Source organism: Carcharodon carcharias, chromosome 13 (assembly GCF_017639515.1).
Source record: "Carcharodon carcharias isolate sCarCar2 chromosome 13, sCarCar2.pri, whole genome shotgun sequence".
NCBI lineage: Eukaryota > Metazoa > Chordata > Chondrichthyes > Lamniformes > Lamnidae > Carcharodon > Carcharodon carcharias.
Window position 1 is genome coordinate 10,928,212 of NC_054479.1, and position 25,410 is coordinate 10,953,621.

At 42.3% G+C, this 25,410-nt stretch overlaps 1 long non-coding RNA gene across 1 annotated transcript; it reads left to right on the top strand.

The window, feature by feature from the left end:
• Positions 1-7,263: 7,263 nt before the first annotated feature.
• Positions 7,264-25,071, top strand: LOC121286335. Its single transcript, XR_005944918.1, has 2 exons — positions 7,264-7,537; positions 24,965-25,071. It is a non-coding gene; the product is annotated as an uncharacterized LOC121286335 (long non-coding RNA).
• Positions 25,072-25,410: the final 339 nt, after the last annotated feature.

Consider the following 25,410-nt stretch of genomic DNA (forward strand, 5'->3'; position numbering starts at 1 on the left):
ATCTCTCTTTTGTAGTTGTTTGCTACCTCCTTGAAAATTGAACATTGTTGTGTTTTCTCTGCCAACTCATTCTTCAATTTGTTCAGAGAAGTGCTAAATTCTTTCTGTTTCTCTTCACACTTTTCTAGAGGTACAAACTCTGACTTGAGGGCATCTTGTAGTGTGTGAAGGTCTTTCAGCAGGTTTTCTTTTTCTCTGCAAAGGTTGCTCACCTCGTCTCGAACTCTGTCATCAAGCGGGGCCTCTTCAAATTTCTTCTGCCGTTCTTCCAGGTTTTGGTTTAAGCCTGCATTTCTTCAGTTTGTTGAGTCCTTACACACTCCTTTTACAAAACAGGGGCTTACAGCTTCCTTTTGGAATCCCAGTTGCCAATCAAGGTTGATTTCCCTTAGCCAATTTCATCCTAGAAGGCTTGGTCCTCTGCCTCTCAATACCATCACTGGTATTGGCTTCCATAATAGACAGTTAGTCTGCTTATATTTTTTACTTGAATGTCTTCATCTGTATATGTTTTGAGCTTGGCAGTTGTTTCTTCTAAACTTAATTGATGTTCATCATTATTCAAATATCTGAAGGTATGTTCCCCAATTACTACAGTGGAAGCTCCTGTGTCTACTTCCATTCTAACAGGTTTGCCATTTATTTTCACTGTGACAAATATTGGTTCTGTCTTTCCAACTTTCAGATTAAACAATGAGTAAATGTCTGAATTTGTTGTTTCAGGCTCTTCTACATTGTAGATTTCATTGGGCTTCTTCTTTTGTTTACAAGCCTGCTTGAAGCCTTCCTTGCATTGCCTCAATAGGCCATTTTTGTGACAATAGTAGCATTCGATTTTTTTAAACTGCCAATCGCTAAAAGACTGATTGTTTCCACCTCTATTAAAATTATTCTTCGATTTCTCTGCTAAGTTGTTTTTCTTTATTTTTCAGCTAGCGAGAGCTGTTTCCCGTTTTTTGGCAGTCTTGCATTTTCACCCCCTTTTTGGCTAGGGTATCACACCTGATGTGAAGGATGGCACCATTTTGCGTACCCTGTATTGCTTTTGAATTTCTTACTGCGCCTTCCATGACCAGTGCTATCTCTAGAACCTTCTTGAAATCCAGATTCATTTTGGACAATAATTTTTTCTGAATAGAGTCCTTTTTCACACCACATGCTAAATCATCTCTGAACATGTCGTTTAGGGTCCTACCAAATTCGCAATGTTCCATTAGCTGCTTCAAATTTGCCACATAGCATGCAATTGTCTCACCTGGGGCTCTATTTTGTGAATTAAACCTGAATCTCTGCATCGTGGCTGAGGGCATTGGTTGAAAGTGACCCTTCACGAGGTCCACCAATTCATCAAAGTTTTTCAAATCTGGGGCACTGGGTGCCGTCAAAATTTGAATCAAACCATAAGTTTGCTCCCACAAGTACTTAAGAAGATCGCTCGCCTCTTCTCTTCCCACGTAATCTCATTTGCTTGAAAAAGGAATGTGAGGTGTTCTATGTAATGAGACCAACCGTCTGTGGCTGGTTCAAAAGGATCAATTCTCCAAAATTGTGGATTTTGAGAGGAGATAACTTCTTCCATTCTAACAGAGCTTGCTACTTACAATCACTGGGCGAGGTACAGTGCTGATTTTTTAAAAACTTGATTTCTTCTGTTCAATCCTGTTTTATCCTCATTGCCAGTTTGCTGTAAGGGTGGCCAAGTTGCTACTATTGTTGAGTTGACTTCAGACACTTCTTGGTGGAAACATTAATTTTATTTACAATGTACTCAGCAGCAACTACATGTGTGCTTTCAATTCCAAGTCTATCTCTACAATGACTGCTGAGGTAGCCCATGCTACTCCTGTTGATTACTACAGCTCATGTGATCTTCCTTAACAAGTATTATTCTTAAAGGTACATAATAAACAAAACTATCATTACTACAATAAGAAACTTTTTTTTGGTTACAAGGTAGAAATTGCTTATAACAATTTATCATTAAAACTATGCTAGGTATGTGGGTTAGCTAATTAGTTGGCTAACTATGAAAGACCTACATGCAGAGCATAATACCAATAGTGTGCTCTGTGCTGATCCAGAGGTGGAGGGAGTCTTCAAATCTCATATATCCTTTCTGCTGCTGCTGAATGATGGTAAATGCAAATTTCCTCATTGTCAGAAAGAAACTACAGCCAGACACACTGGGCTTTCTCTTCAAGACTGGACTTGCATTTGTAGCGTTGCTTAGTGTTTCCAAAGGATTATGAAAGGGAGAAGATTCATTGTAACCTACCAGGTAATTTTTAGGCCAGACCTTTTAGCTCGGCAGGCGGGCTCGCACCCGACCGAGTGTGAAATGACGGGCGATGACGTCGGCCAAGTGTGCCGATGTCAATGCGCAGTCGCGTAATAGTTTGGTAGGCGGGCACACGCCAGAGCTGGCAGCGTGCCTGCCGACAATTAAAAGGCCTGTTAAGGCTATTAAGTTATCAATTGATGTTAACTTTTCACTGCCCATTCAAACTAACGGTTGGCAGGCAGGTGAAAAGGCCAAGTGGCCTTTGCATTTTTTTGGAAACCTCATCCACGGGCAGGATGAGGTTTCCAAAAGCAAATACAGATAAAATAAAAACTTTAATTAAAAACATGACCCTGCTCATGTGACAGAGTCAGGAACATGAGGGGACATGTTTTGTTACATTTTTCTGTTGTTAATTTTTTCAATATCTTTATCTCCCTGAGGCAGCTCCATGCCTCAGGGAGATTATTTAGCGCTTTCTCGTGCGCATGTGCATGAAGTTCGCACTAGGCCTGCTCGCCCTCCTCCCCCCGCCCGCACAGTGTTCAACGCTGCCACTCGCCTAACACACCGGACGGGTCTTAATTGGCCCACCAGCGTGAAATTGTGGTGCGCTGTCAATCACAGGCAGTGGTCGGCTTCCCGACTGCCCCCGCCCATTCTGCAAGCCAAGGTCAAAATTCTGCCCTTACTTTTTAAAAATTGCTCATAGAATGTGAGCACCTCTAGCAAAGCCAGCAATTATTGTCCATGCCTAATTGCCCTAGTGAAGGTGGTGGTGAGCCGCCTTCTTGAATCACTGCAGCCCATCTGGCGTACTATTAGGGAGGGAGTTCTAGGATTTTGGCCCAGTAACAGTGAAGGAACGACAATATATTTCCAAGTCAGAATGGTGTGTGGCTAGGATAGGAACTTGCGTCTGCTGCCGTTCTTCTAATGATGGAGGTTGGGTTTGGAAGGTGCTGTTGAAGGAGCCTTGGTGAGTTGCTGCAGTGCATCTTGTAGATGGTACACTCTGCTGCCGCTGCGGAGGGAGTGAATGTTTAAAGCACTGGATGGGGTGCTGATCAAGCAGGTTGCTTTGTCCTGGTTGGTGTTGTGCTTCTTGAGTGTTGTAGGAGCTGCACTCATCCACACCAGTGGGAAGTATCCCTTCACACTCCTGACTTGTGCCTTGTAGATGATAGGCAGGCTTTGGGGAGTCAGGAAATGAGTCATTAATTACAGAATTCCCAGCCTCTAACCAACTCTTGTAGCCACAGTATATATTTGGCTGGTCCAGTTAAATTTCTAGTCAGTGGTGACCCCTAGATGTTCAACAATGGTAAGGCCATCAAATGTCAAGAGGGGGAAGCGGTGGTTAGATTCCCTCTTGTTGGGGATGATTATTGTCTGGCACTTGTGCAGTGTGAATGTCACTTGTCATTTATTAGCTGTTGAGATCAGGTGAGGGGGTGTTGAGTGGCTCCCCTCTTTTCCCCCTCCTTGTTTGACCACAACTGGAAACAGAGAGTGGTGATAATTGGTTATTTTTCAGATTGGGGAAAGGTTTGTGGAGTTCCCCAAGGGTCAGTGTTGGGGTCCTTGCTCTTCCTGATATATATTAATGACCTAAACTGTAGTATTCAGGGCATGATTTCAAAATTTGCAGATGATACAAAAATTGGAAATGTTGTAGACTGTGATGAGGTTACTCTTGAACTTCAAAAGGGCATAGGCATGTTTATGGAGTGGGCAGATAAGTGGCAGATGAAGCTCAATGCAGAGAAGTGTGAGGTGATTCATTTTGGAAGGAAGAATATGGACAGACAGTGCAAAATAAAGGAAGAAACTCTAAAGGAGGTGCAGGAGTAGAAGGGCCTCGGTATATATGAACATAAGTCATTGAGCATGGCAGGGCATGGTGAGAGAGAAGTTAATAAAGCATGTATTATCTTAGGCTTTATTAATGGACGCATTGAGTACAAGAGTAAAGAGGCCATGTTGAATTTGTGTAAGACACTAGTTAGGCCTCATCTAGAGTATTGCGTGCAGTTCTGGGAGCCATACTTGAGGAAGGATGTGAAGGTATTGGAGAAGAGTACAGGGGTGATTCACAAGACTGATTCCAGAAATGAAGAACTTAGTTATGAGGATAGATTGGAGAGGTTGGGACTGTTTTCCTTGGAGAAAAGAAGGCTGAGAGGAGACTTGATAGAGGTTTTCAAAATCCTGAGTGGTATGGACAGGGTAAATAGTGAGAAACTGTTCTCATTCAAGGGAACATCAAAAGGGCACAGATTCAAAATAAATGGCAAAAGGGGTAAATGTGATGTGAGGAAATTATTTTTCACCCAGAGGATGATTGGAGTCTGGAATGAACTTCCTGAGAGGGTAGTGGAGGCAGGTTTGATCGAAGTATTCAAAAGAGAATTGGACTGCTATCTGAAAAGAACTAATGTACAATATTATGGGGATAAGGCAGGGGAGTGGGACTAGATAGATAGCTCTTTCAGAGAACCCATGCAGACTCGATGGGCCAACTGGCATCCTTCTGCACTGTAAAGATTCTGCAACAGTTCTTTTTAAAAAAAGGATATACTTGCCAATTGCATGAGTGTTTAACTATTTAAGTGCTGTGATCATAAAAGACATGATCAGACAGATATTCTTGAGTTTTAAAAAGAAAAGAGGATAGTTTTTATTGTACTTAACTTGGTCTAAGTAAAATTATTAAAAAAATGCTCTGAATTTCACACACACACACTCGAAGCTCACAGACAAGTAGATTGCAGAGTGGGGGGATAAATTAGGCAATTTAGAGTCCAGTAAAGTTAAATAGTATATGACTCTTGAAGGTTGGTGACTTGACTAGCTTCAGGTTGAATTTGGTGATCCTGCTATTTTTGGCATCGAGGCAGTTTAAAGTTATAGATGAATGATTCATCAGTTCTTCTGGAGACATCAACTACAGGGTTGAGTTCTTTTTAAATCTCTGTTTGCAGAACCTGGATAGTCAAAATCAGTAGAGAGGCTTCAAAAGTTGCAAGTTGGATTGAGAGAGCGAGAAAGAGAAGAGACAGAAAACTCACAGGGTCTTGCTCCTTCAGCATCACAGTTGCCTATCTTGTTCTGCAGAAGAAGCAGTTACTTAACTGCACAAGGGGTTTTCTTGTCACATGGCCCTCTATCTCCAACTGCCCAGTGATCCAAATATGCTCATGGCTAGTGTATTCCAGTTGTAACGATTAGATCATGGCTGGGAATTCCTCTCTCAGCCAGGGTCCCATTATTCCAAGTGATTATGTCTTTTGGTTTGTCTCCACCCTGTTGAGTACCCAGGTGATTGTCTGGATGCTTCACTAATGGGATAGAAGATGGCCCCCATTCATCCTCTTTCAAGGCCATTTTTCCTGGTGTGCCTTTGCAGTTGGATCGTCTCCATTTCAATGTTTTTGGAATGTACAGGGTACAATAATGCAAATATGCAGCCATCTTCGACTGTGATCCCAAATCTTTGGAATGTGGCTTTTATCATTTTAAAGAAATCAATTAGGGGTTCCTAGCCAGTGAATTCAAAAATCATTTTTGATATAAAGCAGGGTTTCACAATACAGTCCAAGCCTGAATGTTGTCCAGGTCTTGCTGCATTTGGATATGGACTCTTCAGCATCTTAACAGTTGCGAATGGCACTGAACATTGTGCAATCATCAAATCATCACAATTTATGTGCCCGCTATTCTAATTGGGTAAGCAAAAAGATGGGGGAGAGGAGGGGGTGCAGTGGATTTTAGGGTTGCAGTGCTAAAGGGTTTGCTTTTATTTGTTATTAGGATGTGAACATCGTTGGCTAGGCCAACATTAATTGCCCATCCCTAATTGGCCTTGAGAAGGTGGTGGAGAACTGTCGCCTTGAACCACTGCAGTCCATGTGGTGTAGGTACATCCTTGATGCTGTTAGGAAAATAGTTCTAGGATTTTGACCCAATGACAATGAAGGAACAGCAATATAATTCCAAGTTAGGATGGCGAGTGGCTTGGTGGCAAGTGTCATGGGGAACTTGCAGATGGTGATGTCCCCATTCATCAACTGCCCACGTCCTTCTAGGTGGTAGAGTTCATGGGTTTGGAAGGTGCTGTCGGAGGAGCCTTGGTGAGTTTCTGCAGTGCATCTTGTGGATGGTGGGAGTTTTGGTGAGCCAGGAGGTGAATTCTTCACTGCAGAATTCCCAGCCTCTGACCTACTCTTGTAGCCAATCAGATGCTCATTTTACACTGCACCTGATTTTCTTTTCTGTTTAGGCGAATGAGAATGAATTTTGCCTGTTTCTCATGCATCTAGCTAAGGATCAATTCCATGCCCTGGCTTCCTATCCCATAATGACCAACAGTAGCACACTGCCTTGAAATAAAGCAAATTAGTGGAACCGTTAGCACAGAGAACAAAGAGACATCCCTTTTGTATGCACAGAGAGCCGGAAAGTTGTGGAAATTTGGGATGAATGATATTTGCGCTTGTCAGAATTTTAACCCCCTGCACCCTTTCGCCAAGTGCTCATCTGAAATCGCTTTCCTGACAGCGCAGTTCAGACTGACAGCGGCCTTGACTATTTATTTGTCCATCTGGAACTCTCTTTGAAAATATTGTTCATATGGATTGAAAGCCCTCTTTACAAACTGACTGCCTCATCCCATTAGCCTCCAAAGCCCTTCAGTCCCACCAGTCTAAACAAGTCTGCCCCAATAAATACCAGCTTTAACCCCCCTGCACCATTTCAATATCCAGGCACTTTTTTTTGGTTTCAAATAAAAGCTTTAGTTTAATGTGCCTTTAGCCTTAATTAAATAGTATGTGGGATCTTCTATTTTGCTATCTGTCCAGACGTTTAGTGCCCATGTGTCACTTAGCTGTTATTACCAGGGCAGCTTCATTTGATTAATGCGATTAAAAGCTTCGGAGCTAAAGTCTAATATGTAATCTTATCCTTTATTTGGGGACTTGAGCAGATGGTCGGAGGTAGAAGAGTTGAATCAATTTCTGAAAAGCCAAGACTTATAGGGGCGGGCAGTCTAAACACACGGCTAGTCCCTAATATAACAGAGGCTAGCTTACCAGAGTCTGACTCGGAGAGTCTCGGAACGCAGCAGAGATGTTGTTGTTGTGGAGCAGGGAGCCGGGCTGAGGAACCGGCAAAGCACAGAGCTTTGAGCTGCTGTTGTTCTTGGCAAGGCTGTATTGCAGCTTAGGCCGACACTTGACAGACCTGCTGTCAGCCGTAAGTAAACGATTCTTTATACTTCACTGCATTTCGTGCGCTGCCTGACAAGCACACAATTGTGCAAAATGGAGATGAAGGATTGTCTGAGGCTGCTTTGGGACCTTCCTCTGGGAAATCAGAGGGTTCTTTAAGGATCGCACACAAAAAAAAGAAAAGCAAAAGAGGCGGGAGGGGAAATAAAACACATACATTTAAAAAAGAGCATTTAAGACCGTAGAAGCAGCATATCTACTTGTGGCTGATATTGTCTTAGTGCCAAGTGATATTTGAGGCACCCAGCCCCCTCTTCAGACACACACACACACACACACACTGTCAAGTTTAGCTATCATGAATGATATGGGCCGGCCATGCCTTCTGGAGTTACCAAAAACACCGCAGATATTTGGACACTAATCTTCAGGGATTTTTTTTTAGGAAAAAAAGAAAGAAAGCTGTTTACTTTTTCAGGTGACGAGGGCTGACATCTGTGAAACTAAATAAATAAAATGCTGGGGCTTGTAAAACCAGTTTGCCAAGTAATATTTCTGCTGAGATTTCAAATGCTTCTTGCAGCTCAGCTTGAAAAATATTTACAGCCATTTCCAGGGGCTCCCGGGTTTAAAGAGGGAGAGAGAACAAAATAATTTATTTTGGTTTTACAAATCAAAAACAATGGTGCCATTGGCCTTAAAAAGAAAATGTCTGGCTGGTGCGCTTTGACTGGATATCCTCTTGACAATTTTTTTACGGGTCTCTATGGGGCTGTTACTCTCTCCCTCTCACACTCAATGATCTACGACAATTATTTAGACTTCAAAAAAGCCGGTGCTGAAATGGCCACCAGAATTTTGGTTGCTAGCACTTTAAACGGACAGTCAACCGGGATCTCCCCAGGACACCGCTCAGCTCTGTGGAAACCTGGAGTATTGTCGTCCCTGGCGGGTTTGCTGCAGATATTCTGCGCTGACGCCTGTTATTCGCAGAAAGAGACAACTTGCATTTATATGGCGCCTTTCATGAGCTCAGGACGTCCCAAAGTGCATCACAACCAGTGAAGTACCCTTTTGCTGTGCACTCACTGTCGTAGGGAAACCACACCACAGCAAAGTCCCAAAGGCAAAAACAAAAATACCTGGAAAAACTCAGCAGGTCTGGCAGCATCTGCGGAGAGGAACACAGTTAACTTTCGAGCCCGAATGACCCTTCAACAGAACTAAGTAAAAATAGAAGAGAAGTGAAATATGATCCACGACAATTATTTAGACTTCAAAAAAGTCCCAAAGGCGTTGGTGAGATAATGACTAGATAACCTGTGTTCTTTAAATATTGCCTGAGGAATAAATATTAGACTGTAGAATTCCCCTACCCTTCAAATAGTGCCATGGGGTCTTTTGCGACCACCTGAGAGACATTACCTCCAACTGTGCCGCACTCTCTCAGTATTGCACAGAGAGTATCAGCCTGGATTTTCCCCCAGGGCAGGTTTTGAACCCCTAACCTTTTGACTGGGTGGCAAAAGTACTAGCAACTGAGCCACACCTGGTGCCATTAACATCAGCGTTGAGAGGGCTGGTCCGTTAGAACGTTCTAACATTTCAAACACATTGGGCAGAATTTTACGTTCCACTGATGGGTGCATGCCTGACCCAAATGGTGTAAAATCACATGATGATGTGTCCTGACGTCATCGTGCACTCGCGCAATATTTTGCTCGGCAGGTGCTTGCAGCAGTTGGAAGTGCGCCCGCTGGCAATTAAGCGGGCAGTTAAGCCCATTAATGGTGCAATTGTCAGCGATTTTTCCATGGTCCAACCTTTACAGTTGGCGGATGGGCCAATCGGCCAGGCGGCCTTTACATTTTTGATGAAACCTCATCCAAAGGCCGGAAGAAATTTCCAATAGGAAATAAAATAAAAAGAAGTATCTGGGCACAGCATTTTTATGGGGAATGCTTCCAGGTGCTGATTGTGCTGCAAATGGACATTTTTTTGCAGCATTTTTGTGCTTTATCTTATTATTTGCAGGTCTGCAGCTCCATGAGGCAGCTGTCTGCCTTCAGGGAGCTGAGTGGAAGTGCTCACCTGCACCCGCCCTCTTCCCGCCCCCACCCTGGCAGTGCTGAGCTTGTCAGCACACGTTGCACCCTGGCTGCCTGTTAATTGGCCAGCCAGTGTGAAACCGTGGCCGGGGGCTAATCGCGATCAGGGGCCTGTTACCTGCCTGCTCCCAGGTCCGCCAATCGCGCATGCTTGACCAGGGAAAAATTCAGGCCCCTGTTTTGGTTTCACCTAGAGAAGGCCATGAAGCTCACCAAAGACTTTTTAACTTTTAAAGGAGCTGGATTGTTAATTTGGCATTATAATTAGTGAAGGCAGATATCTGAATTCCTGGATAATTCCCTATTCTGCTCTTTGAAGCACTATAAATTCAGGAGAGCGCAGTTGGATAGATGGGCAAGCCTGCAGCTTAACTCAGCATTTATACCTTCCAAGTTACTTCACCCTACTCGCCTGTGACCTCTATCACTGAGTAGGACCTGAGTAGCAGTTGTCACTGGGTCAGTATCGCAGAATTCTCTAAGCAACAGCCTTTAAAAACTTTGCCATAGGGAACACAACAGTTGAATGAGAAGGTCCACCACCAGCTCCTTATAAGCATTTAGGGATGGTCACTAAGGCTACGATGTCCATATCCTGAGAACAAATGATAAAAAATTAAAAGAAGTATACTTTTGTTAATGTAGAGTTTTGCTGTCCCTTTCCTCATTCTTGTCAAACTTTCAGCCTTCGCTTGGTGATATCATCAACACTATAATTTTCTCTATCCTTGTGTTCACATCCCTCGATGTTCAAATCCCTCCACCTCTGTAATAGTCCTTCAACCCCACAACAATCTACAGAATCTACATTCCTCCAACTCTGGCCTCTTGTGTATCTTTGGCTTCTTTTGTCCCCCTATTGGCTGCCTTGCCTTCAGAACTATCCCGGCCCTGAGCTCTAGAATTCCTTCTCCTCAACCTCTTTGCCTCATGACCTCTCTCATCTCCTTTAAGAAGCTGCGAAGCACCTTGGGACATTAAAGGCACCAAATAAATGCAAGTTTTTGTTGTTGGAAGCACTCTTGCCTCAAAATAAGAAGGTCATAAGTTCTAGATCCAATTCGGAGACTTAAGTGGGTAATCGTTTCCTAGGATTGCCCTATAACCCTGAAACACACGCACTAGGGCAGCAAACTCACACCCCCAGCATAACCCATTATCTTGGATATTCATTATCTACCTTACTCCTAAAACAAGACATTCTGTTCATAACTTTGAATTGTGGGAGCAGGAGCTGAGTATTCACAGATCACTTCCATGGTTTTGTTCCATTGATTGGTATAGGAGTACTGTGATCAAAGAAATGTTTCTCAGTTCACCCTCCAGTTTGTGAAATTCAAATAAATCTGATGTATATTTGATCACAGCAGAAAACAAATTAAGAAATTCTAAGTGTAATAAAGATTTTCTTGGAAAACAGTTCAAAATCTCATCGTTAGTGGGACAATGGAAGACCTGCACAATTGAATTTTACTTTAAGACCAACTGTCAGCTACATAGACTGGCTGAACAGAAAGTTCCCATCATGCCAGCATATCTAACTCCACTGGGAGTGAATGTTTTGCATTCCTTAAATTTCACCTCATCAATTAAACAGCCTCACTGGGACACTCCTAACACAGCCCCATACAGCTTCTAAAGCAAAGTTTATTGCTTGAGACAAAAAGCTGCACATATCCCATAGGAAGTTATAATTCTTGGTTAAACGTACTTACAGTGTAGGGGCTTCTTATGAGACACACAGCTAACATTTGAAAAACTTTAAAGAGTTTAGAATATCCTTATTTCACCAGAGAAAAGCCTTTCTTTGCAATCGTTGGTGATTTTATGATATGTGCTTGTGATGGGCAAGGACTCCATTTCACCTCGGAGTGGGAAGCTTGTGGGTTCTAGGATTTGAGCACTCAAGCTAGGCAAAGTCTCCAGTGTAGTATGAAGGTTGGCTGGATTGTTGGGGCTAATGTCCCATGGGATGTTATAGGATTACAGAATCTACAGTGCAGGAACAGGCCATTCGACCCAAGAAATGAATTAACACAAGAAGACAAGCAATAGGAGCAGGCATAGACCAAATGGCCCATCAAACCTGCTCTGCCATTCAGTACAATCATGGCTAGCCTTGGGCTTCAACTCCACTTTCCCACCCGCTCCCCAAATCTCTTGATTCCCTGAGAGACCAAAAATCTGTCTCTTCCAGCCTTAAATGTATTCAACGGTGAGGCATCCACAACCCTCTGGGACAGAGAATTCCAAAAATTCACAAACCTTTGAGCGAAGGAATTTCTCATCTCAGTTCTAAATGATCAGCCCCTTATCCTGAGACTGTGCCCCTATGTTTTAGATTCCTTGACCAGTGGAAATAATCTCTGTGTCCACCCTATCAAAGCCCCTCAGAGTTTTGTAGGTTTCAATGAGATTGCCTCTCATTCTTCTAAACACTAAAGAATATAAACCCAATTTACTCAGCCTCTCATCATGAGACAACCCCCTCATCCCAGGGACCAATTTAGCGAACCTTCGCTGTACCGCCTCCAATGCAAGTATGTCCTTTCTTAAATGTGGAGACCAAAACTGCACACGGTATTCCAGAATGCATTTATATAGCACCTTTCTCATCCTCAGGACATCACAAAGCACTTCTGAGCCAACAAGTTACTCTTGGAAAGTGGCCACTGTTGTTTATTTGTAGGGAAACAAGATAACCTGCTAGTACGCAGCAAGGTTCTGAACCGAAGATACTCCCTGTTTTTATTTAAAAAATGGCATGGGGTCTTTTTAAGTCCAACTAAACAAATTAGTGCAGTATGTCTTCTTTTTTCTTGTTGTGTCGCTGCATCTTCCCTTGCCATTGTTCCACACAGGCCCTGGCTCAAATGTTGAACATCTTCAGATCTTCGGGGCTGCATGGCTCTGGTAGTAGAGTTCATTCTGTGAAATGTTTCATTGTTTGAGATGCCTCTCCACAGTCATAGTTGGCAGACTTTCTTTGGCTCTATCCCGGTTTCTGCACCCATCCTGAGGCTGCCTTCAATCAACTAGATTGCCTCATTAAAACGAATATAAGATCAATAATCTGGAAACGCAACATTGCAGTAAAACTCTTTCAAAGACATTTGTATCAACAACTTGCTTGGAAATAACTGGATACCACTGAAGCATTGAGAAAAAATACAAAAAAAATGTTTTATTTTCGAACCTAGTTCGGATATTAACAAAAGACGATAGTCCAAAGGAAATACTTCCGAAATTAGTAATTGTGTTTTACGAATCCTGTCGCTGTAATGCCTTTATCTAAGAATGCCAATGGAATGAAAAGTTAATGGTCTGGCTCTCATCCAAATGGTGATTAATGAATAATTATTTGCCGAAGAGAACTAAGCTCAGCTGCAAGCCTACAGGGACTGAAAAAAAGAATTGGGATTCCTAAAATCACAGAAAGAAGCCCATCAGCCCATCGTGCCTGTGCTGGCTCTTTGAAAGAGCTGTCCATTTAGTCGCAACCCCCCTGCTCTTTTCTCATGGCCTTCCAACTTTTCCCCTTCAATTAATTATCCAATTCCCTCTTGAAAGTTATTATTGAATAGGAACATAGGATCATAAGACTTAGGAGCAGGAGTAGGCCATTCAGACAGTTACAGAGTTGATCTTCTGGACAATTTTTCTTGGAGGACACATTGAACTTTATTTACAAGAAAGCAGCAGCAACTACACATGTGCATCAAACCCCATAACTAAAGAAGAACTCTCCTGTAGAGGTTCCCTGTGCTGCTAACACATTGGTTTACACAGATCATGCGATCTTACAATGCAGGATCATTCTTAAAGCTACAGTCCTACATTTATCTAAACTAGAATTACTGCATTCCTCCCCCTTTAACTCTTCTGTACATTTTGTATTTACAAGGATTTTTATCTCATGACATTACAATATTTACACAGATCATGAAATTACAAGTTCAGTCTTTCAGGTGGTTTCCTGGTCCATGTGGAACATCGCAGCTCTACGGCTTCAGATTCTTTTCAAGAAACACATTCTCTGGAACCACATTAACATCAGGTATCTCATTGGGTACAGGCAGTTCAGAGTTTTCCACTCTGACAGAGATGTCGAGCATGTCTGTCCTTGGCTGAGCAAATTCAACAGGAACCACAGTTTCAGCAATGGTTACAGGTGGAACATCATTTTGTTGGGGTATCTCCCTTTTTCTTAAATGATCCACATGCTTACGGATGATCTGGCCCTCCACTTCCACATGGTACGACAATAGTCTGGTCACATAACTTACTTTACCAGGTAACCCGGTCCTCTACCGAAATTCTTTACACATTTTGCTTCTCCAACAGTATATTGACGCTCATGAATATGCAAACCATGGGACGTTTTTTGGTTCCCTTGACTTTTCTCCACCTTCCTCTCCAAATTTGGAAGTATTAGGTGTAGTCTTGTCTGAAGACGGTGCCTCATCAATAATTCTGCATCCTCTTCCTACGTGTTTTCTTCTTCTTACCACAGAATTTAATCTCAACCTTTTTGATTTCACTGTTGACCAAACTCCTCTCAGGTAAAATCTCACCTTGTCTTGGTTGAGCTACCCATGATATCATTATCTACTCGCATCTTGGAAAGTTCTACGACTTTTGCTTTCAAAGTCTCTTTAGCTTCATTTGGCTGATCCTTCAGCTCTCCTGTCTCCTTCTTGTGTCTGTTGGCTTCCTCTTGGAGACTTCTCTGCCAACTGATTCTTCAGTTTGTTTGGAGAGATGTTCAATTCTTCATGTTTCTCTTCGTACTTTTCCAGAGGCACAAACTTTGACCTGAGGGACCCTTGGAGTATGTGAAGGTCTTTCAATAGGTTTTCCATTTCTTTGTGAAACTCACTCGCTTCATCTTAAACTCCGTCATTCAGCAGAATCTCCTTGGGCTTCTTCTGCTGTTCTTCCATGTCGTTGTTTAAGACAGTCTTCATTTCTTCAGGTTGCTGAATGGCTACACACTCCTTTTTCATCCAGTTGTGGTCCTTGCACTCCCCAGGCTCTTTCTGAAGTACCTTGCCCTGTTCCTTTTGCAACTCAGGAACATTTCTTGCTTCCTTTTGAAATCTCACTGGCCAATCAAGGTTAATTTCCCTCCACCAATTTCAACCTAGAAGACTTGGTCCTCTGCCTTCTAATACCATCCCTGGTAGCTGTGCCGATTGGTGTCTATAATGAACAGTTGCTCTGGTGTTACCTTTTACTTGGATTTCTTTGCCTGTGTGCATTTTCAACTTGGCAGATGTTTGTTCCAAATTTAATTGTTGATCACCTTTATTTAAATATGTGAACATGTGTTCTTCTATTACAGAAGCACCATTTTTAAGGGTTTACCATTCACTTGCACTGTGACAATTATTGGCTAGGTCTTTCCAACTTTTATGTTGAATAATGAATAAATGCTAACTTTTTGTGATTCTTGTACCAGGACACCCAGATCCCTCTGTACCACTGAGTCCTGCAATCTCTCTCCATTTAAATTATATACTGCTTTTCTATTCTTCCTGGTGAAGTGGACAAGTTCACATTTTCCCACATTAAACTCCATCTGCCATTTTTTTGCTCACTCACTTAACCTGTCTATATCCCTTTGCAGATTCTCTACCTCCTCTTGACAACTTACTTTCCTACCTACCTTGGTTTCATCGGCAAATTTCGCTCCTGGACAATCAGTCCCTTCATCCAAATCATTGATGTAGATTGTAAATAGTTGCAGCCCCAGCACTGATCCCTGTGGCACTCCACTAGTTACAGCTTGCCAACCTGAAAAAGACCCATTTATCCCTACTTTGCTTTCTGTTAGCCAACCAATCCTTTATCCATGCCAATATGTTATCCCCTACACCATGTGCTCTTATCTTGTGCAGTAACTTTTGATATGGCACCTTGTCAAATACCTTTTGGAAATCCAAGTGCACCACATCTACATGTTCCCCCATTATCCACCTTGCTTGTTACTTCCTCAAAAAACTCTAGTTAAACATGATTTTCCTTTCACAGAGCCATGTTGACTCTGTCTGATCATGTTATGATTTTCTAAGTATCCTGCTATAACCCTCTTAATAATGGATTCTAGCAATTTCCCTATGACAGACATTAGACTAACTGGTCTGTAGTTTCCTGCTTTCTGTCTCCCTCCTTTCTTGAATAAAGTATTACATTAGCTATTTTCCAATCCGCTGGGATCCTTCCAGAATCTAAGAAATTTTAGAAGATTAAAACCTATGCTTCTACTATCTCAGCCTCTTAGGCAATGCATTTCAGATCATAACAACTCAAGATGTTAAAAAAAACATGTTTCCCCATCTGTCCTCTTATTCTTTTGCCATAAACTGTTCCTTCTAAACACATCATGTACAATTCATTCAATCATGGACTCTACCAACCAATTTGATCTTGAGGAAATGTCAAGCGAAATTACATTCTACATCATGGGCAGAATTTTACATTCGGCATGTAGGCACGCGTCTGACACGCCGGAGCGTAATATGACATGCAATGACGTCGGGACGCACGCCAGAGTCACATGAGGGGACATGTTTTTAAAATTTTTTACTGTCTTTATTAATTTTTTTAAAAAGTGCTTCAGTCTCCCTGAGGCAATTCCATGCCTCAAGGGAGATTGAAGTGCTCTTTCATGTACATGTGTGAACTGCGTGCTAGACCCAGTTCTCTCTCCAACCCCCGCCTGCACATATAGCGCTGGGCGCTGCCGCTCACGATCCATGCAGGGCAGGCCTTAGTTGGGCCGCCCGTGTGAAATTGCGGAGCGGAGCCGATTGCGGGTGGAGGTCGGCTTCCCGACCGCTCCCGTTGAGCCCACCCGACAAGGGAAAAATTCTGGCCCATGTTTCTGTGACCAGCTGCTCCCCTTGCTGCAGCAGTTGATTGCTCTCAGCAGCTCAGGATCTACACAACAGTTGGTCTTCTCAATCTCAATTACTCTGTCTCATTTATTCCTAACCAGTTACATAACTCAGAGGTGAGAATGTTAAGTCCTGCTCTTGAGTGAAAAATATAGGCTGAAACTCCCTGGGCAGTACTGAGGGAGTGCTGCTCTGTCAGAAGTGCTGTCTTCAGAGAAAACGTTAAACCGAGGCTCAGCTGCTCTCTCAGGCAAAGGTAAAAGATTGCATGACACTACTTTGAAAAAGAGCAGGGCTCTTTCCCCAGATGTTCTCGCCAATTTTTATCCATTAACCAACATCACTAAAAACAGATTGTTTGGTCATTATCACATTGCTGCTTGCAGGATCTTACTGTGCGTAAATTGGCTGCGACAGTTACTACACTTCAAAAGTACTTCATTGACCCTAAAGGACTTTGGAATGTCCTGATGTTATGAAAGGCACAATATAAATGCCAGTCCTGGCTTTTCAATAGGCTGGAAGGGGGTGGGGGGGTGGGGTGGCAGTGTGCAGGGAGTTATGCAGGGGGTTGGGGGGGAGGAATATACCAATTATCATTCGTCAGCAACACTTCCAAAGTGCAACTCAACTTTCCCTACAAGTTTTGAGTTCTAGTCTCTGAGAGGATTCAGAATGCCCAGAAAGTGGTGTACAGAAGAGCCACAAAGCTGATCCCAAGTGTCAGATAATTAGGTTGCAAGCAGAGACTGGAGAAACTTGTCCTTCATCTTGGAAGGAGATGACTGAGGACTGATGTCGTAGAGATGATAAACAGTGTACAGGAGGTAGATTTGGAAGCACGTTTCAAAGTAAACCATGATCATAGGGCAGGTTCATATTTAGTAAAGTTAGGATTGGTAAAACAAAAGACTTGGCCTAGCGCCTTTTACAATTTCAAGAACTCCCAAAGTGCTTTACAGCCGACAGAGTACCTTTGAAAGTTATGCACTGATGTGTATAGAAAATAAGGAAGTCAATTTGTGCATAGCAAGCTCCCACAAACAGCAATGTGCTAAACAATCTGATCATTGCTTCATTGAAATAAAAACAGAAAATGTAGGAAACACTCAGCAGATCAGGCAGCATCTGTGGAGAGAGAAACAGAATTCACCTTTCAGGTCGATGAGTTTTGGGTACATTGTCAATTAAATTTCAAGCATGTGTCTTCAGATGAACACCTGCCTAATGCTGGTTCTCCTTGTAAACAGGACAATTAGACCAGGCATGGAAAAGCTGACAGTCAGTCCTATACAGGCAGGTACATTGCTGATGGGCAAGGGACAAGTTCAGAAAATAGTTGGGGGGCCAGTAACATTTGAAAATTTTAAAAAAAGCTAATAAGCTAGAGATTCTGATTGATCAGATTTCATATTTGAACGTTTAATTGAAACAACTTTCTCACGTTTGGATCTCGCCACGATGTCGCTCCTCCCTACCTTTGTAGTCACTACCTTCACCCCATCGTTGGCAGCTAGGGGAAGATGGTGGCATAGTGATAATGTCACTAGACTATTAATCCAGAGGCCCAGGCTAGCGCCCTGGGGACCTGGGCTCAAATTGAATTTAAATTCAATTAATAAATCTGGAATTGAAAGCTAGCCTCAGTAATGGTGACCATGAAACTATTATTGATTGTTGTGAAAACCCATCTGATTCTCTAATGTCCTTTAGGGAAGGAAATCTGCCATCCTTACCTGGTCTGGCCCACATGTGACTCCAGACCTACAGTAATATGGTTGACTGTTAACTGACCTCTGAAATGGCTTAGCAAGCCACTCAATTCAAGGGCAATTAAGGATGAGCAATAAATGCTGGCCTTGCCATTGAAACCCACATCCTGTGAATGAATAAGTAACCAAAAGCTGTGCCTTCAATTGCCTGAGTCCTGATCCCTAAGCTCTAGAATTTCCTCCCTAAACCTCTCTGTCACTCTACCCATCTCCCCTTCTTGAGGACACTCCTTAAAACTCTTTAATCACCTTAGGTCGCCCTGTGGCACAATATCAGATTTGATACCTGAATATGCTTTTGTGAAGTGCCTTGGGTTTTTTTTAACCATAACAAAGACGCTATATAAATGCAAGTTGTTGCGTGGGTAATTTCAACAGTGTCATATATGCGTCCATGAGCTGTACTGATCTGAATTTTTACCCTAATATATCTGAAAATACGTCATGCTTAAAAGATTACAGAACAATGGCACCATCGAAGCAAATATCCTTGAGGTAGTTTTCTGAATACAGCCAGCTGCTTGTCTAATAGTGCTAGGGCGAGTCAGGTCTAGTAATTAGAAGGACCTGTTAATATTCTGGATCTGGTGTCAATTCTTTGTCCAAATGCCCACAGTTCTGGTCCCCATATTATAAGATGGATATTGAGGCACTGGAGAAGAAGCATAAAAGATTCACAGGGATGATATCAGAACCTGAATATGGGAGAAGAACTAGGGAATGAAACTAGGTGCATTGGTCTTCAAAAGAACCAGCACAGACTTGATGGGCCAAATGATCGCCTTTCTTTACCAGAAAATGTATTTACCAGCCTTCTCTTTACCATAAATTATTCTCTGGTAAAGAGAAGGCTAGTAAATATATTTTCTGCTAAATAAATCCTCTTGTAGACTCCTATGGCACAGAAGGAGACCATTTGGCCCATCAAGTCTGTGCTTGCTCTTTTGAAGACCAATGCCGTTAGTTAATAAGGATCTTTTAAATTATCAAAGAGTTTGCTAGGGTAGTTGCATAGAGAAGACATTTCCACTTGCGCAGGAGACTAAAACTAGGGGATATTAGTATAAGATAGCTATTAATAAATCCAACAGAGAACTCAGGAGAAACTTCTGTATCTAGAGTGTGTGGAAGTGACTACCACATGGAGGCGAATGACACAGATGCATTTAAGGGGAAGCTAAATAAGTACATGAGGGAGAAAGAATAGAAAAATATGATGTTAGGGTGAGATGAGGAGGGGTGGGAAGAGGCTTGTGTGGGGCACAAATAACCAGTTGTGTGAAACGGCCTATTCTGTGCTGTATCTATGCAATTCTATATCTGTATTGCACAACATGTAACCTGCAGGCAGAAAGGTATCTGAGGGGGGGAAGGGGAGAAAGGCCTATTGTGCAAAAGTATTTTTTTTTCTCCTCCTTCAACTCATCCCATTGACTCTTGTCCATAACCCACTCCAAAGTGATGGCACTGCTATATTTTACATTGCGTCTTACACTATCTTGACTGTAAGCATACAGCAGTATCTACAGTGTGAGAACTTGGCCATTGGCACTGAGCCAGCTTTGCTTTCAGACAATGCCTTCATGTTTGCCCTGGGGGCTTTTCTGAGATTTTGAAAGTTTATAAAGGATATGAATGCAGTCAGGAACATTATGAGTTGAGGTCCAGGCTGCTCCTGTTTCAGAGGGAAAAAAAACTCTGCAAAATCTTCTGCAAGAATTGCTTGCATGTATTCTTTGGAAAGCATTTAGGATGCGAGGTAATCACTCACTGTAGATTGCTATCAATATTCCCTTCAGTACAGTGACAGCAATGTTACTGGGCATACTATACTATGACAGCATGTCATATATATATAACATTGCAGGCTTGTCAAAATACTACGATTGCTGCAGAGGTTTGAGATTTTGCTGGTGTGCATTGCATCAAGTGGCCATTGTTTTGCTAATTCTAATCCAATACATTTTTCTCAACACCTATCATCACTGGGGCTCCTGCTGACAGCATTTGTATCATCCTGCTGACACTAGAAAAACTACAATTGTAGCTAGCAATTAGGGATTCAATGAGCCAATTAGCTGGTGTGGTGCAGCACCAATCAGATGAGAAAAATCCCAGGTTTGGTCTTGGAGTTGGCACAGTGTTAGTTGATTTCAGCCTGAGAGGCGTCAGTGAAAGCTAAACTTAGCTTCCATGGCTGTGGGCTAAAATAAATGGGGAAAAAAAAAATCAACCATGGTTCCTCTCAACTACCTTCATAACCCCAAGCTGATGAACAATCATGAAATCAATATTTGTTGAGCCCCCCCCCCCCCCACCAGCCACACCTAGTGGGTTGAGGGGAGGGAATGTCACGGCTGTGATGTGCTCTTGCAAAACTTGTATAACCTGGTGTCTGGAATCACCCATGCATAAGAAGTAAAAATAAACTTGCATTTGTGTAGCGCCTTTCATGACGTCTCAAATAGCTTTACAACTAAATAAGTACCTTTTCAACTGTAGTCATTGTCGTCCTGTAGGAAACTGGTTGCTGATTTGTGCACAGCAACATGCCACAACCAGCAGTATGATAACGATGATCTCTTTTAGTGATGCTGGTTGAGGGATAAATATTGACCACAACAATGGGATGAACGCTACTTGCTCTTCATAGAATCATAGAAACTTACAGCACAGAAACCCTTCCTGCCTAAAAGAACTAACATGTTTTTTTAAACCCTGTAAGTTCAACACCTTCAATTTAGTGCCATTCAATTTTTTACATCTATCTCAGAGGGAAGATGAGGCCTTGGTTTAACATCTCACCTAAAAGATAGCACTGCTGACAGTGCAACACTCCCTCAGTACTGCATTGGTAGCATCAGCCTAGATCTTGCACTCAAGTATCTGGAGTGTGTTACAGACAGAAGGCGGGTTAATTTAAATTCTAATTTCTCCTCTTACCACCTTTCCATAAACAGAAAGGTGTTTTGATTTGTTTCCCTCTTTTATAAGTATTTCCCAACCCCTCGGCTTTCGTACAATCCAATTTCCTATTAATAACCCCACAACAAACTCATATTGACCTCAAAGGGTTAGTTTATTTGCAAACACTCAAAACGTGGGAACAGGGTCTCAATGTTGCCTCCACACTCAGACAGTAAAGAGAGGGATAGAGAAAAGAGGGACTTACATTACAGAGACTACAGAGAAAATAAATATTGGCTCCAGAGACCAGAATCAAAGTCCAATGAGGTATTCCTTCATGGAGGTGGGCAGGCTGAAAATGATGCTGTATAATTCACTTTTCCGGTGGTGTTGACTTCACAAGATGAGATAGTCATGCAGAAATGAATCAGTCTTTCAGGCAAAGGTACAGAATTTCCAGCAGAATCTGTGTAGATGGGACCAGGTTTCCAACCTGGGCCAGAGCTCCTTGCTTGTGAGGCTGCTGGTCAGATGGTTAAAAAAAAGCAGACTGAGACTTTGCAGTTCAGCCAGGCAATATTACTGGTTTCACAATCCAGAGGCCCATGTCACATGACTCTCTCCTCTTCACATTGACAAAGGAATTGTATCCCTCATCTGGGACCCAAGATTGTTAAATGTCTCAACCATTAAGAATTGAAAGGAAGGCTGTGGGGCCTTTGTCTTAGCAGACGAGCAGACTCCTGTTGGCCAACCTGGATAATGAAATGCAGATGGCCTTTGTACAGCTCTCTTTGAATTTGGTCGTGTAGCCCACGGCAGATCATTAATGGCTCTTCCGGGATAATGATGTACTTTGGGTTTAATGTGCTAAATTATCATTCTGATGAATTTTTTCCCCAATACTGCCGAGTAGTTTCTTTTGTTCAAGATCACAGACAGAGATGGATTCAGCCACTTTAGGTCTTTGTCCAGTTTGAAATTTTTAGGTATTGCAATGAGCATACCGCTATATATTTTATTTAAAAAGTGACACAGGGTGAGGTCTTAGTCCCTCATAAGTGGAACTCAAATCAACAAGTGTTTTACTCAAAGGTGAAAGTGCTACACAGTGAGCCATGGCTGACACTTGTGATTCATTCCTTTTGAAATCCTTAAAAGTTGGCTTGACTGCAGTGAAACTTAATGGTGATTTTGCAAATGAACCACATTTCTGCCTTGGTCATGTTCAGCAATACATTTGTGTGGGATACTCCCACTCAACCTTCAGTGAGACTCTGACTGCACTGTGGAGCTGTTTGGATTGTTGTATTTTATTTTCAGATATGTGAATATGAGCTGTAAAATTTTTATATCTCAGGGAATATTGATCCAGCTAGAAATAAATTCATTAGGCTTACTCAAAGAACAAGTGCCTTTGGAAAGCAAAGATGTTTCAATTAAATATAGGTCCTCCATAACAGTATCAAATAAAAACTAAATATATGTTAAACAAAAACAAAAATACCTGGAGAAACTCAGCAGGCTTTACAGCATCTGCAGAGAGGAATACAGTTAACGTTTCGAGTCCGTATGACTCTTCATCAGAACTAAGGAAATAGAGAATATATGTTAACCTCTCCGTAAACACTTACAGATGATAAATTTTAGCGATATTCCTTAAGTTAAACAACATTTAGATACTTCAATAACACCAACTTCCCTTACAACTTCTACCACAAACAAGGTCAAGGGCAACAAGTTATGAGTATGCAATCAGCTGTAAGTTCCTCACCATCCTGACTTGGGCATATATCACTTTTCCTATATCCTTGCTGAGTCACTGTCCTGAAATTCCTTGCCAAATAACATTGTGAAAGCACCGTATCACAAGGATTGCAGCAGTTCAAGGAGAAAGTCCATCATAACCTTCTCAGGGCAACTACCGATGGGCAATAAATGTGGCCTTGTCAGTTTTGCCCATATTCTGAGAACAACTGAACATCAAAAAAAACTTCATAAAATTGACACAACAAATATTGGGCCTTGCACCTTAGGTTGACGCGGAAAACTTTGATTCCTTCTGGTTTTGCGATCAATATTCTCCTTTCAATGCCTCCCCGCCCCAGCCTCCCTCCCCCCACCCTCCAGTTCTAACTCCCTGTTCGACGTTGCACTGTCAGAGGTGAGTTCTAATGAATGAGATGTTAAATCAAGATCCCATCTGCCATCTCTGGTGAATGTCAAAGATCCCATGGCATTCTTGCAAAAAGAACAGGGGAGTTGGCCCAGTGTAAAAAGCAAGTATTTCTCTGCACTTCTTGAAAGCAATTGACTCATACCAAGTAATGGTTTTTAAAGCATTGGCCACCCCAATTTGTGACCCTAGATTATGATCACTGATAGGCTATTGGGTTGAATGGAAGAAAGGAATCCAACAGCCAGGTCTCAACTTGTCCTTACCATCTATCCACAGACCCACCTGCTCCATCAGATAGTGGTCAAAGCCTGAATGCCTGTTTGCTCTTCCTCAACCACCCTACCACTGCACCCCCTCCCAACCCCGAATCTCCCCTGCCACCTCCCCAACTACCCTCGCCCTCCCATCCCCCTCTTCCCCATCACAGGGAGCAGGGAAAGTGAGATCATGTGGTTAATTGATAGCACTCTTGCCTCTGAGTCACAAGGTTCTGGATTTAAGTCTATTTTCAAGGCTTGAGCACAAAAATCTAGGCTAACACTCCAATGCAGAACTGAGGGATTGCTGGACTTTTGGAGATATTAGACCCATCTAATATAATATAATGTTATATTATATTATAATACATATAACATTAGCTTGACAGTTAACTGTTCCCTGGTGCATTCTCTTCACACGTGGTATAAATTCTGGTTCCCTTTTGAGATTTGGTATTCTTGCAAATCTGTCCTGATGAGTGCGAGATGGAAAGCTTTAGCAGCATGTCTCTTTTTTTCTTTAGCAATACTCAAGTTCTGTACCTGCCAAGTGACTAGATATTCAACCAAGGCCACATCTGCCTCTTCAGGTGCGAAAGATCCCATGGCATTATTTTGAAGAAGCACAGGGAAGTTATCGCTAGTTTCCTGGCCAATATTTATCCCTCAATCAACATACAAAAACAAATTATCTGATCATTATCACATTGCTGTTTGTGGGAGCTTGCTCAGGACAAATTGGCTGCTGCATACCCTACATTACAGCAGTGACTACACTTCAAAAATACCTTCTTGGCTGCAAAGCACTTTGAGATATCTGGTGGTCATGAAAAGCGATACACAAATGCAAGTCTTTCTTTTTAATGGTGATTCTCCTTTGCACTATCCATTGCTCCAGTAGACCTCCCACTGCTGAAGACAAATACAGGCCTTAATGTACATAGTGACACTAAGAACAGGAGAAGACCATTCAGTCTCCCTGGCCTGCTGCTCAACTCTACTCCATTTACTCATCTTAGCTCCACATCCGTCAATACCCTTAACTACAAAAATCTGCCAATTTCAGGCTTGAAAGCTCCACTTGACCCTCGGCATCCAGAACCCTTTGGGGGAAGAGATTTCCAAATTTCCACAGCCCTTTGTGTGAAGTGAAATAGCACTGATTCTACAATGGTTAACAAGTGATGGAAGGATTAGGAAGAGGGGAATCGATATTGCGTGCCAGTGTTGTTAGTGGCTCATTGTTAACGAGAGCATCAGTTATGGGACTGTGGTGCAGACTTAATACTTAATGTTTTGTAAACTAAGCCCTGCTCTTCTTGTCCTTCAGGGCAAATTATGAAGCAACGGGGAGCTCCAACCAGACCACCCAGGATGATATTCAATCTGATTGTTATGTGAATGAATGTACTTTGTTGATTAAAGATCTTTCAAAAATCCTGCCTTTTCTCTTTATTAGAAAGCCCATTATTTTTGTATTCATTTCCCGGAACTAACCATCTCAGTGATATCTCACAAAAAACTCCAACTCCCTCAGCGTATATAACTAAAGCACCGGAGCAAACTGGAATCCAAACATGTTCAGGCAGTAACGTGCTATGTATTAAATCACAATGGGGTAGACAGATAGTGGGCTGTGATTCTAATGGTTACATCAAGTGCTACCCCAGTACTGACTCCACTGGAGTTTGCAGAGCCATTGGGAGGACATTGGCCAGGCAGGCAGAAGAATCACTCAGGCATGCCTCCATCTGCCCATGGCATGGTGGGCAACAG